A 14,951-nucleotide genomic window follows, 5' to 3' on the forward strand; every position below is an offset into this window, starting at 1 on the left:
AGGTTGAAGAAGGTAATTATAAACAGATAAAGGCTTTGCAAATCTTTTGTATCTTCACAGACACTAAACTGTGTTTGTTGTTTGCTGGAATCAAGCCTGTAACTCAGGTTAACCTTTTCCATAGGAAAAGCATTCCTTGCTGTTGAGTTTTCTGCTCACCGTAGAACAAGCACGAGTGTTAGGGTTGGGGACAGAAGAGGAAAGGTATTTAAAAGTTGGGAAATAATATCAGTGAAACAGTGAACACTTGTAAACATATTACATAATTATGCTGCAGTGTAATACATTGTAATGAAACAACAGAATACTTACAGCTAGCTCAAGTATTCCCAGAAATGTGGCCATGTTTTTCAATATACAGTATGCCTGGGTCATTTCACTATACCAACACAAATAATTACAATCTTATTAAAATGTTCCTGCCTGTGATTAGGGTACAGTGGGCTTGGTTCCCGCTCCCCCCAGCAGATCTATAGGGAAAAAAAAGCCAGTGCCTTTTCTTTGTGAGAAGTAGCAGTGCATTTTTTTCTTACATGTTTCTTTAGACAGTTCTTGAATTCTTGAACGATTAAGTAGAATTAATGTCTCTTGAATGTTGAGGCACTGGTAAAAATCGAATTCTCTGTCATAGGGAATGTGGTGCAGAACTGCTACCATGGACCTCTGGAGGGAGAGACAGGAGCTGTTTCGGCAGGCTTCGGTTTCTCTCTGTTTATGTGAAACGGACATTGGCATATCTTGCCTGGACTTTTCCTGAGGGGTTCATACGGTAGGCAGGGTGGGGAATAGTTGTCTGAGCCATACCAAGGTCAGCCTGCTAGAGCTGACAGTTTCTGTCTCTGTACAAAGAAAAGAATCAATACTTTTGGACTACGGCTGTGCCCTCAGTGTAAAACAACAAACATGCAGCGTCTGACATGTTTCTAGGTGATTTGTGGCAGAACCTCTTGTCTGATCTGTATCCAGGAGCTGCTGTGTTACTGCTCTGTGCTTTTCTTCTCTCTCTCGCCCCCCTCAGCTCTGTGATGTCTAATACTTTACTCAGGTACAGAGGCGTGTGTTCTACCCTACAGCTACTTGTCACTCAATAAATCACACCTACAAGCACAGTCTGCACATAGTGATCTGGGCTTTAACAAAGGATCAGAGGGACAAAGTGCAGGCAAGATACTGTAATTATAACAAAAATAAAACATTCAGGGGGCTGTAGCAAAGATGTGGGCTCTCAGGTGCTAATAAAATGTTATTAGAATTGCAGTTTTGCTTCCAGTCCGTGAAGTACCATTTTTAACAAATTTTCCTTGTTCATCCTCTTTTCAAGCTAAAATACAAACTTTAGGGAGATGACCTATTTTGTGAAAGAAAAATCCTATTCTACTATGAATCACTGTCACCTATGGTCACTGTCAATATTTTATTCTTGACTTCCCCATCTGAATTTTTTGCATCACAAGATTTATCAGAACTTAAAGTTGGATCTAAAAGAAAAAAAAAACAAAAACACAAAAACAGCACTAACAAGATAGCTATTTGAACATAATTTGAAAACAGTGATTTGAACAGTCTTGAACTAACCTGGGCATATACAATATACATTTCTTTGGTCTGGCACGTATTATATAATCTATATGTAATATATGTAGCTTGCATAGAAACATCTCCACAGTGAATCTTTAAAGTACACCATGGAAATTTGTTTTGAAAAGAGTTTTACACTAGGCCAGCTCTCCCAGCTATGTTACCATCAAGCAGTTAAGCTGTTAGCCAGCTTGGAGATGATGGCAATGGACAGCATCATCCATCCCAAGCACATCAAATGCACTCATTCATGTTAACCTAGACATTTCAGTTTCCGTCAAGTCAAACACCTTGTAATGCAAGGTAACCGATTCACCACCATGGAGGATTCACACCACCCTTTTGCAACTCAGTGATGAGAAGGATTGGGTTAGGATAGCTCAGGCTTCCTTCCTATTCGGACAGTAACAGGCAGGCCAAATTTCCTCGACCATGTATTTCAACAGTAGGGGATCAATAATTGTGGTTCAACAGCATGGATCCACCAATCATCATACGAATGATTAAAACGTGTCTGTATGCACACCACTTTTCAGACTTTTCAAAGCTTCTATACTGGATTTAACGCTGGGAGATGAGGTCTGATTGGGAGGGAGCACAAGATAAGGGGACACAAAAAAGAAACACAGGTGAGGCAAAATCCTAGCAAATAAATCTAATCTGTGCTGGTTCTGGAGAAGTGAGATCACTGCATCTGCCCTACGCATTGCTCACCTTGGCACTTTCCCACCATTTTGAACAGTGGCAAGCTTCCACACATATCCTTTTGCTGGTCCTCATTAAATCAGCAAGCAAGTCACTATTCATGGAAAGAAGGAGCAGCTTTGCTTGCATATTTTAATGAACAAAGACTTGCTTAAGCACAGTCATTACAAATGAAAGACATGTTGATGAGCTTGCAAAGGGTCAGCACTTTCTGATTGGGAACAACTGACCTTCTGGCCATACCATACTTACTGATTTCTCCCACTGAGGAAAGCAAAGGCCTATCACACTTGCCTGCCCACACAGAACAAAAATGATGTCACTGTCCCAAAACACCAATATTTTCTTGAAGCACCTACTATTAGTGACCTTAAGACCACCCCTGAATAAACAGAAGGGGAAAAAAAAAATACACCACAGAAAACAACATTAGAAACTTAACAACAGTCCTAAATCTGCTGAACATTTACTGCTGGCCTGAATAACTCCAGATGGTCCAAAGAGACTATCACTATTTGATCCTTTAACTTAATACTCAAAACCACAATTAGAACCCTGAATGTCAAAAGCTTAATGATTTGCTTACTCTTCAAAATTCTGGCTAACAGGCTACACACTATGACCCTTTCAACAACGAATCCAATTCTTTCCTCAGGCTTTGAGTCCATACACAATTGGATATGTCTACTGGGAAACAACTGCATTTGCCATATGGTTATCTGCCAAATAAACAAACAAAAGTAATCCAAAACAAGAATTCTCACATTCTTTTTTTCTAATTGTCACAAAATCCCTTGAAAGTCATGAAATATGCTACTCTACAAAGAGCATGTTGAAGTAGTCACACAGTGTTTTACACTGCAGAGGACAGAGCTCACCAGTTGCCAAACAAAATCTAGTAAAGGACTCTTATCTCTTGAGCTCTTTAAATATCAATGCATTTTTTTGTTTTTCACAAAGCTAACCTGAGCCAAAACAGAAAAAACAAATTTCCCACGGTTTGTCCAAACCATTTTTTGTTTTCCTAGGAGTCAAACAAACTTACAGGTTGAAATCACCAGTTCTCTCAGACTTCAAGTCACCCAATGCTCACCAATCGAAATTCAGCTGTAAGGGGAATGTGAAGTGATGCAGGTTTGGCATCAGATATGTGCATCACAAAATGTGCAATAAACTGTGAAAGAACATTGTACAACACTTAAACTTCAAAGAGGCTTTACACTGGCTTTTCAACTCAGTGCATCACAAATGCTGAGCTCACATTTCAAACAGCAGAAGACTAAACTGACACAATTTTCAGCAAACATAGGCACAAGCAAATGGAGTCATATCCAACTATTTCAAACTGTATGGTGTAAAATATAGCATTCTTTAATTTGTAACGTTTTTTCATGCATATTGTTCCACAGCATGCTCTTCTTCTATAATGAGCACCAGTGATCTGTGATAGGCAATAACCCAAAACATAAAATCATGGATTACTGTAAATCTGCTTCCAGATCAACTCTAATTGTTCTGCTCTATCTCTGATATCTAACTTAAAAAAATGCAAAGACTATCAGATTTTAGTGAAAGTAACTTGGTTCCATAAGAAAGGGAAGGATTAGAAGGTATTTATGCTTAAGTCAATTGTGAATTATTCTTAATTCAACTCATCCCCATCTGCTTCAGTCCTTTTTACCATTCCAACAGCCTAAGAAAATATTTTTCCACTTAACACTACCCTCCAAATTTATATATTATTGGCATTACTGGATGACAGGCACTCTATATAACTTTAAAACTACAAGGGCTGCTCTGAAAATAACGCCTCCTATTTTATTATGTTGTTCCACAACATCAGAGGCAGATTTTGGTGATTCTGCAGTTGAGGCCAAACCTTTCCACTAATGTTACATTACACTTTGCTTTACATTGTGCAACAGACGGCAGCAGAGAGGCACTCTGGCACAATGGCATCTGACACAGAAGTGCATATGAAGCAAAGATGTGGAACTGAAACCTTCCATGCAGAAAAAATGGCACCCATTGACATCCATAGATGCTCACTGAACATTAATGGAGACCTAACAGTGAAAGTGAGCACAGTGAGGTGCCAGGTGATGTGTTTCAGTATTGGTGACAGCAACAGTTGGTCAACTCTTCTGGTGCATGTTTCAATGGGCATGGCATGCAGACTCTTGTTTTTCACTGGTGGAAATGCATAGCTGATGGTAGTGACTGTTGAAAAAGAGTGTTTTGTAACTGAGAGTTTGCTGTATCAAATAGTGCTATTGTGTTAATTGTATCTGTAGTAGTTTGCATGGACGTAAACAAGAGGCACTTTCAGATAGAGGATACTTTCAGATCGACCTACGTATTTTAAAAGAACTGCTCCATAAAAGAGAGGAAGTATGCATTTAAACAAATTGCATAATGTATGGCAAGTTATAGTTCACATTTCTTTAATTGCTTTGCTATCCTTTTACAAGATCCATCATCATTTCACAACTTTCCTACTACTGTACCCAATATGTAATTTTCATGCAGCACACTCTACCATCACGCTTTTCGCCAACTAGCTATAGGATTTATCTTGTACCTTGTTTTTGTACATCTAAGCTTCAGTTCAGCAGTTTTAAAAATATATTTAACTTTTTAAATCTAGGTAACTGCATAGATCTCAAGAATCTAAGCATTCACATTATGGATGCTTGGGTATACTAAAGACCTTAGTATCCTGGCTGAGTAATGCTTCACAAAACACAGCTATATGTTTGTATTCTTAGCTTGTGGAAAACATGATTATTATAGATTGATTGCATCATTTGGTAACCTTTTAACTGCTATGGATTTCACTTCACCTTGTAATCTACTTCAGGGATATATTATTCTGCTCTTTAGAATTAGGAGTTTCACATATCTTTTACATATTTATTTTTCTTTTATTGAATTTTCTCTGACTTGATTTTAAGACATACATTATCTCTTTATAGTGTTCTTGGACACTCATATCATGAGACATACTTTTGCTCTTGGGCTCTTATATCCACACGTTACCCTAATCTCTTCTCATTTTCAATTCTCTGCTTTCTTTCCTTCCAGTAGTTTTGGCAACCCCCCCCCCCTTTTTTTTTTTGTTCTGGTTGCTGAAAATCTCTCTCTCTCTCTCCCTCTCTCTTTCTCTCTAGCCCTCACTGATGTGGTACACTCACTGATTTGTACACCATGGCATAGGAATGTATATCTTATTATCTGTATCTCTATGTGTGTTCAGCATGAAGAGTATTGTTTAACGGATCTCAGAGAGAGAAAATAATTATATATATGACATTAACTGATTATTTGTGAGTTTATATATGATATTGGTAGTCTTTCTGCAAAAAAAGATAGGTTAGCAAACTAGGTAATGAAATGTGACATTTTTTTATAATGTCATTGGCTCCCTACTTTTTGGGTCTTCCAAAACAAGAAGACTGCTCAAACACATTTTCAGAAGTGATTTTTCCCTAGGCCTGCTTATTTTAAAGCGAAAAGCTCCTCAAAACTGCACATTAAATGTGCCAGTATTTCCTAAACCATTCATAATACACTTTTATAATCCTTAAATTGTGAAATTTATACAGGTAAAAAGTATAGCTAAAATTTAGAATTTTAAAGACAATTCGGACTGAGAATTTCCAGTCTAAATAACAGACACTTGTATAGGGTCACAGAGACAGTAAGTCAGATAATCTATCTGGTCTTCAGAGTACACATGAACAGCACAGAAGCAACCTGTCACAGACTTCCCCGTCATCAGATCTTGAGTCTTGTTAAATTGTCACAACCAGACAACAAAAAGCCTGTTGTTACCACCCCTCCCCCCCTCAAAAAAAAGGAAGAAAGAAAAAAAGAAAAAAGATCTATTTCAAAAATCAAACCTTTTAAAAGCTATTTTATCTGAGTTAAAAAGCTTTGTTTGCATTTGTCCAATGCGGTAAAGATTATCAGCTTGGGAGGTCATAAGTGATTACTGCTCCTTTAAGAAACATAACAACATAACTTGCAGTACGCAAGTACGAGAAGGCTAGAGAGCTGTGAAGAAACTTCTTGCAGAAATTATCAAAAGGACTTGTAAAGAACTTGCCATCCCACGTAATTTTATCCAGGTTATGAGTTTATAGTCACAGAAACCAATAAGAAAATGATTTTATCCTACTAAATTTTGGTACTGTCATTACTAGGAGGTTAGGTCATACTGTGGTCATTACATCTAGCTCTGCACTGCCCCAAGCCAAGTCAGTGCCCTGCAGGGGATCTGATGACGGCAGCAGCTAGCCCAGGTGGACGTGCTACAGCAGCATGTCCTGCAGTAGGACGTCTTTCCAACCAGCCTAGTTCCCATGAGGTTGCTGGAAATATGGTGACTCAGCTAGGCACTGATCAGCAGCCCTGTGGGGACTTGCAGGAGCTCAGCAGCTGAATGGTGGAGCTTGCACAGAAAGTGATATAATCATGTCTGTGACTGAGTGCATCTTTATCATGATTCACTCTTCCTAACTGAAGGCAGTTTGTGATCCACTTTGAAAGCAGTCACTACCCACTGTCCTTCCTTTGAATTCTTTCCAGTCTCCAAATAATGAGTGCCACCAACCATCACTCTCCTTAGGGACCAGGGGCTGAGACACAGCTGCAGTGGCCCCTGTGAGCTTGCAGCTGGCACTGTCACCCACCTGATCCAGGAGAGAAAACAACCTGTCTGCCTTGAAGTGCTGTCTACCACTCTGTCCTTGGTGGTGTTTAGAGTCAGAAAAGGCACATATTGATCCTTACTCCTGTGAATGTACAAAGAACCCTATCAGAAAATGTCAGCAGAATCTGCAGTTTGACAGTATATGCCACAAACAGGACTCATGACCTAAGGTGCAACAGACTGCCTTCTTCCAATGTACAAAAACATCTTTCATGCCTTAATATCTGTGAAAGGTAAAAGAATGAAAGCTTGTGCTGTCATTTCTGCAGAAGGGGATTCAAGTCGTCCAGTTGTTACTTAGCATCTTTGACAGACCATTTTCAAAAAGGGAAAGACAACAAAGAATGTACTCCCTATGTTTGTAACTAAAATGTAGAAGAGTCTGACAGCAAGATGTAGGCCATAAAAATAATCCAAGTGAACATGCAACAACTATTGTAATAGCTATATACATCTATATAGCTACACATACATATATATACATTTAAGCAAAATATAACTTGCTTACTACTGCAGGACATAAAAGTTAGTTTTGTGCTGTTTACAGTGTACCTTTGATTAGAATTTGGATAGAGCTACTGTTGCTAGTTGGAATATGCTTTAATATTGTTAACATTTCTCATGTTGGACAGACTGCAATGTAAATATACATTTTGCTACAGCTAGAAATATGGTTCTGATAGATTCTCAGATTTTAAATTGATTCTAACTAAGAGCAGTCCCTCCCAAAATGAGTTGATTCTTCACAAGCATCTGAATGAAAAGTAGATGACAGTGGATCAGAACAACTTGACCTAGTGGCTTATGGTATAGGGCTTTCTCTCCAACCCCTTCCACAATTTTCATACAAAGGAAAATATCTCAGACTGTTCTGAGGCAGTTAGAATTAGTCATGGTATCCACATGCTGAGATTTTAAAAGACTTTCAGAAAATCAGCTACTCATAAACCACATTTCACATTTTTAGGTTATAACATAATTATGGGGTATCCAGTATTTCATATATTAACTGGGCTGATTTATAAAGTGAGTTAATATTACCTGATAAAGGATGGCAGAGAACAAGATACAAAGTAAACACTAAGCCACAGAGTTCACTTTCTCAACCCCTAAAGGCAAATATTTTAAAAGAAAATATAAACTTCCATCTTATCTTCCCATGTTACACTTAAGAAATGCCTTATTGCTCATAAGCGGTCTTCATATGCCATTTTGTCTACAGGAGTCTCTCTGGTTTTGCCTACAATCAGAATGATCTGATCCTATTTTCTTATGCCATGTTACAGTATTTGCTTCCACTGGTACAGAGTCAGGTACCCAGTAGAAACATTTCTCATAGATCTCATAGCAGATCAATAGCTTTTAGCTTGAATAAAAGAAACACAGCACCCTCACACTAATATTGACCACCTACATAAGCATCCAAAGAGGGACATGTAATTCAGTCTCTCGCAACCGAACTGTGTTACCATCTCTTTAATTTCTTTCAATACCTGTGTGGTTGGCCTTCAGCATGCCACTAGAAATCTCAGAATAATGTGCAGTGCAAAACAGAACCTGAATCAAGAAAATGAAATTTTAGCTCCTTTCATTATTGGCACTCATGGCACATAATGGCACTCATCGTTATTGTTGATGTTTGGTATGGAGATTTACCTTACTTGCAACATCCCACTCTGAGATCTTCTCACTGTAAGATTCATTCTCTGTACAGTGGCCAGACTCCTGCTCCACAGCTGGAACTTCTATGCACCAATTCAATACAAATAACAAATACAGTCATACTCTGGAATAAGTTTATAGAAAGGTAGACTTATTTCTATGCTAGTGTCCCCAGTTAGGTAGCCAGGTAATGGGATCTTGCAATGGCATTTGTTTCTTATTCTGCTCTTCACATTTTTAGAGTCTTTTAACTCCTCCTTGTTAGTTCTTGTACAAGGTAGAAAAGAGCAGGAAGAGTACGGGATGGCTTCTACAGCTATACAAGTGAATGCAGCATTAAAGAATTTAGCTTCACCCTACGGCCCTCTGCCTTAATCTTTGATCTTGTTTCATCTGCTTATCCAATGTATCTTACCTGGTAATCTATGAAAATAAATACATAAATAAAAAGTATTCTACTTCAGAATCAATAAAATAAGCAACACAAAATAAAATGGAAAACAAACAAACAAACAAAAAAACAACAATAGAACCAAACTATGTTCCCTCACCTGCATTGTACTTTTTCAAGAATGTTTACATAATTCCATCTTCAAAGTCAGACATTTGCAAAATTTAGCATCTATCACCTACCTCTGAAATGCAAAATCACACGCAGAATCCTTTCAGCTACCTACGTTATGATCCCAAAAGCATGTCTTAACAGTAAGGCACATCCTGTGATATTTAGTCTCCAGTACTGACTGCAAAAACAGAAAAAATTTTCTTCTGAAGGCTCCATCACAGCATAGATGTGTCTTTCCCTTTCCTGACAGCAACCTGCAAGTTCATGAGAGACTCGGAGCAAGGGCAGTTATCACCCACTGTGTGGCAGAGTGGCAGCCATTACTAAAGACAGTTGTTTGTGGTACACGTCCTTCCTGGCCCCCTGAAATCTCCTTTCTAGACAACAGAGCACACATACATATGTGAGAAGCTGTATCTACGTACCTTGAGTAGCATACCATTTAATGATGTACATCTACTTAACTATGAAAATATATGGAAAACGGAAAAGAGGGACAAAGGTAGATGCAAGGGAATGAAAGTGACTGCTGTGGACAAAGAATGGAGTAGAGGAAAATAACTATAAATTTTTCCTTCATAAGTGCTATGTTTAATATAATTTCTTCCAACTCTTAGCAGTGACATCTAATAGTGATATCTATCCAATTACTTATATTATGATATGTATAACAGATATAGCCAAAATGAAAAACCTCAGATTATGCAAAACACTTTGCCAATGACACTTCTCTCCTGTCCATGCAGTTCTGGTTTTCTATGATACATCTCAGGCCCAAGTGATATATTTCTGTTTTGGTAAAGGCAGAAAAATATCTGACTTGACTGATTTCTAGAAAATAGATCAAATCTAACTGGGATCTATCTGTGTAATTCAGCAGAGATTGTGAAAAATGTTTGCTTAGTATCCCTGTCATGTGCAAGTCCTTTAAAAAAAAATCTAGATATGATGTATTTGTACTTTTATTGTAATTGTAAAAAAAGCAAATACATTTTTCACAGATAATTTATCAGAAAAATGTCACCACCTGATTCATAAACCACAGTAATAACACATACATATACTTAACAGTTAGTAAGGATAGTGCTAAGAGAAAGGTCACTAATAAAAAATTGCTTCATTTAAGAAAAACCAAAGGCAGATGCAACAGCCTCTTCAAAATGAAACACTCAAATTTTCCACTCAGTTTTTTTTTATTAGTTAACAGTAAGTCAGACATTTTTTGTTTCTCAGCACAGAATACATCTATATGTGCCATTTCACCTTGTCATATATGGTGTTCTACTGCATCAATTCATTCTAAACTAGAATAAATTGAACATAATTGAAGGATAAGTCTAGGAATGCCTTCCACATTAGACACTAATTGCTCAGTTCATAATAATAATAATGATAATAATAATATTTGTAAGTGAATTACAAAGGTCCTGTGCTACCTGTTGGTGCCATAGAAGGAAGCATACTTCAAAGCAGTTACCCAAAAGAAAATCAACACACTTGGCAGCAGAACATTGATTGAGAGGGTGTAACCAGGCACACAGACTATTAAAACAAAGATCTAGAAAAATGTGCCACCAAAATGGCACTCAGAACATTTTTATTTATTTACTTATTTGTTTGTTTCCATAAAGGAAATTTAACCTTCTTGGCCTGTTTTTCAAAACTTCTTGATTTCTGGAATGCCCCTGAAATTTGTGGAAGCCACAGGTGCCTAGCACATTTGTAGAACTAGACCACATGTTACTTCATCAGTTTTCATGCAAAAATTTAAGCCCCAATTTTTCCAATGTTCTGTCTGCAATTCAGACTGGTATAAGTGTTGGAGCCAAGCTCAGAGCAATTCTATGGACTTGCCAGTTGCTCAGATGAATGTATTTCAATTTCCAGTTTATTGGGTTTTTTGTTTTCTTTTGTTTTGTTTTGTTTTTTATTTGTTTGTTTGTTTTCCCAGCACTAATGAATGCAGAATTCAAGGAAAGTTTCTCGCATAACTTAGCTACTGATTTTAAGTAGCTAAACTCATGGTTTGTTTGAACACGAAGGAACACAGCTTTGGTTTACATAAGGAATATCTAATATCTAACTTGACAAGCAAGTGAAATATTTTTGTACCAAAACAGCATGAAGCAGTACTGCCCATAAACAGTGAGCTGCATTTATAATGAACTTTGCTGTGCTCTGAGAAAACAATATCTGGAGGGTATTTGTACTTAATGAGGCAGGGGACAATGGGTTAAAAGAACAAAATTCCCATAGTAGGGGAAAAATAAAAATTAAATTGAAACTGGGAGTAAAATGTATGGCTCCTTACACAGAAGACAGAGCAACTTCCTTCAGAGTTCTACTATCTGAATTGACAAACAAAATCACCCTTATAGATGATAAATACATAAAGAAATCTTCCACAATCACAATATTTCTGCTATTCCATCACAAATCTCACAGAACAGCTTTGCAAAACAAAGTATATTGAACTTAAATATGCATTTAATTTCTTTGCACAAAATAGGCTCAATTTATATCTCCGAACATTTTTGAGCTTAATATATGATTCCGAAGGATGAGATTTCTTGTTTATTCCTGAGACAGAATCCAGGGTCTTTAAAATCATATTTTATAGGTATTAAAGGCAACTTGAACAGTTTGCATTTCACAGTGGCTAGCAGACTAATGTTTATATTCATTTAGTACAGATGCTTTCTCCGCCCATTCTCAGGCTTGCTAGTTTTAACTTAGGTTGCTAAGTTTCAACAGTGTCTGCAAAACTGTGTTCACTTCATTGTTCATAATTTTGCTCTCTCCCACTCCTCCTCCACTCTTGTCATGGTTTAACCCAGTTATTTAAGTAATCTAAAACAAACACACATGGCTTGTTCCTCAGAAATATATATACTAGCCTAGGGGACAGAATGCTTTTATTTATTCATTTTCTGGTGACATTACCAAAGAACAGTTTCTTCACAGCTTCCAGCAGGATGTAAACAAACGTAGCTGATGCATGATGGGGATTAGGCAGAAGTGGCACTCCTATCAGGCCAAAGCATAAATTACAGAAGTTACAAGTGATACAAAAAATCCTTTGGAAGGGATGGGGAGAGAACTCCAGTATCTCAGATACAGTATAAACAAACCAAAAGTCTTCATTTTGTTTTCTGTAGTTACATAGCAGACAAAATACATGCCACAAGCACTGCTCCACAAGTAATGCCTCCTATTTTATTATGCTATACAATGAAAGGGTGGTATTGGCAGTAGAGGTTGAACTTTCCCACCAATATCCCATTACATGTTGTCACCATGTGACAGATGGCAGCAGAGGGGCACTCTGACACAATGGTGTCTGACATGGAAGTGCACATGAAGCAAAAATGTGGAATTGAATTTCTCGATGCAGAAAAAATGGCATTCACTGACATACATCAACACTTGCTGAAAGTTTATGGAGACCAAACAGTAGATGTGAGCATAGTGAGGCAGGGGCTGTGCATTTCTGCTGAGGCAGCAGCAATATGAAAGACAAGCCACATTCCAGATGGCTGTGCAGACTGTTACGAGGGTGATGTGCAGGCTCTTGTTCATCACTGGTGAATATGCAGATGGTGGTGACTGTGTTGAAAAACAGTGTTTTTGTAACTGAGAATTTGCTGTATCAAATAGTGCTATTGTGCTTTCTGTATCTGTTGTAGTTTCCATGGAAATATGTAGCAGGCATTACTTTTGGAGCAACCTACATACTGCAAAGATATTTAAAACATACTCAGGGTGAGATATGATCGATCTACAGACAGTAAAGAAATCTCAGGAGGCAATATTTAATATTCTTTTCACTTATAAATAAGGAAAATATCTTGACTGTCCAAACCCAAACTTTTCACATTCAGTGATCTGTAGCTCAGCACAAGTAACTGCATTGCAATCCCTTAACCTGACATGCACCAATTTTTCTTCTCACCCAGAATCTTCCCCGGCATAAAAAAAATGCTGAGCATCTCCAGGACTCAGGCCATATTCAGCCTGACTCCTTACAGGGCTCAGTTGTTAACTTCTTGACTCCCGCTCCCATTGGCTTTCCCCCACAGCTTTCCAGCACTCTGGAGAATACTCTGAAACCAGCCTAAGTTGGTTGGTAACCAGAGCATCTAGGCAGAAGGAAGCACTGATTCAATATTTAGAATTCTGAATTTTAAAATGACTTGGGTAAAAGTTACGTTTATAAGGCTGTTTGTTATTGTTGGTTTTCCCCTTAATATTCGCACATTAGAATAAACAATGATTTCACCTACAGAGCATGCAATCCAAAGGAAAAGCAATGAAGGGTTTACATACAATGAAGTCTGGTGATCCTTACAGTGGTGATACATTATATTTCCTATGACCAAATATAATTTCTCATCACTTGCTTGTTCCACTGCATCCTGTTTGGACACCATAAGACAAGATAACATAAGTGAATTATGTGAAAAGCACCTAATCTAGTGATTTAAAATACTTACAATTCCAGAAGAATCATGGACTTTTAAAAAAAAGACTGTTTTCTGATTATTATTTTGGGGGCACTGACCCCGTCAAGGAAAGTGGAAAAATTAGTCAGGGATGCTGGCCTTAGGTCTATTAATACCTCAGGGCATCCACTGGAAATTAAAGTACTCTGTCCTCAAATGCCAAAGCACCCTCAGTTCCAAATGGGAGTTAAGCAAAGAAAACTGGAAGCTCACAAACAGGAAATGGAATAATGGAACGAAAGTTAACACTATTTCAGAACCTGGCCATTCTGTTTTCACAGAATGACAGAAAAAGTACATGAGGATTTACCCAAGCTCTCATCTGGTCAGAGAAAGAAATCCAAGCAATATTTTGCTGGTAAATGGCAGAATTTAAAGACAATGTGCAGCTGCACTACAGTGAGCAGTCTATCTGCTGTCTGGTACATACGCTGCAGCTAGCCATAGCAACAGGCTGTGCCTCCTACCTGCAGTTAGATGACTGCAGTACCATTACAGATGCCAAAAGAAGTATTTGTGCAGAATCTCTAAGTTTTCAAAACTTTTCTACTTTGGAGGTGCCATACTCACCATTTCCTACCACTTCTGCTTTCCAGATCACGAGATTGCCTACAGATTTATTCTAAAAACAAGGGAATTTGCACATAATGCCTGTCCAATTCAACTAGATTTTGTAAAGCTAGTTTGGGAAGGTTAATTATCTTTTATGTTGGAAATGTGAAGGAGAAAACAAACGAGATATTTTATTCAATGCATCCCTTTTTTTCAGTTTATGATCATCTACCTCCCTTTCTATTTGTAGCAACACTGAAATCCTGCACTGTGTAATTCCTGAGTTTTAAAAAGCAGCTGATGCACAGATATGAAAATCTCATATGTGTGCCCCCTCTCCCTTTGACAGAACAAACTTTCAAAAGGCTCTCCCTATACTGGTGATCCATTCATGTATTTGTGAATACCTCTGCCTTGGTCCGATTCCAAAGTTAGCAGATTGGTAGGTATAAAATGCAGATAAGTCTGCTGACATTTCTAGGCAAAAGCTCTGTTTATAGGGTAGGCTATTCTGAAGCTGAGCAAAATCTTTCCTTCAAACTGTCCTTCACTTCATTTACCATCATCAGGTGTGATCTTAAGCAAAACTTTATCAAAGCAACATTCCACTTTCCTGCATGCTGATTTTACAAAACTCACTCTCTGAATGTTGTTCTACATGATGTCATCACAC

At 37.8% G+C, this 14,951-nt stretch overlaps 1 protein-coding gene across 1 annotated transcript in view; it reads right to left on the reverse strand.

The window, feature by feature from the left end:
* The window catches only part of BNC2 (basonuclin 2), a 335,385-nt gene that overhangs the window by 170,524 nt on the left and 149,910 nt on the right, over positions 1–14,951 (reverse strand). The gene's annotated exons all lie outside the window — the stretch shown is intronic.

This window comes from Centrocercus urophasianus, unplaced genomic scaffold (genome assembly GCF_019232065.1).
Source record: "Centrocercus urophasianus isolate 14NV4802_14NV808 unplaced genomic scaffold, USGS_Curo_1.0 seq_27, whole genome shotgun sequence".
In the NCBI taxonomy this organism is placed as follows: domain Eukaryota; kingdom Metazoa; phylum Chordata; class Aves; order Galliformes; family Phasianidae; genus Centrocercus; species Centrocercus urophasianus.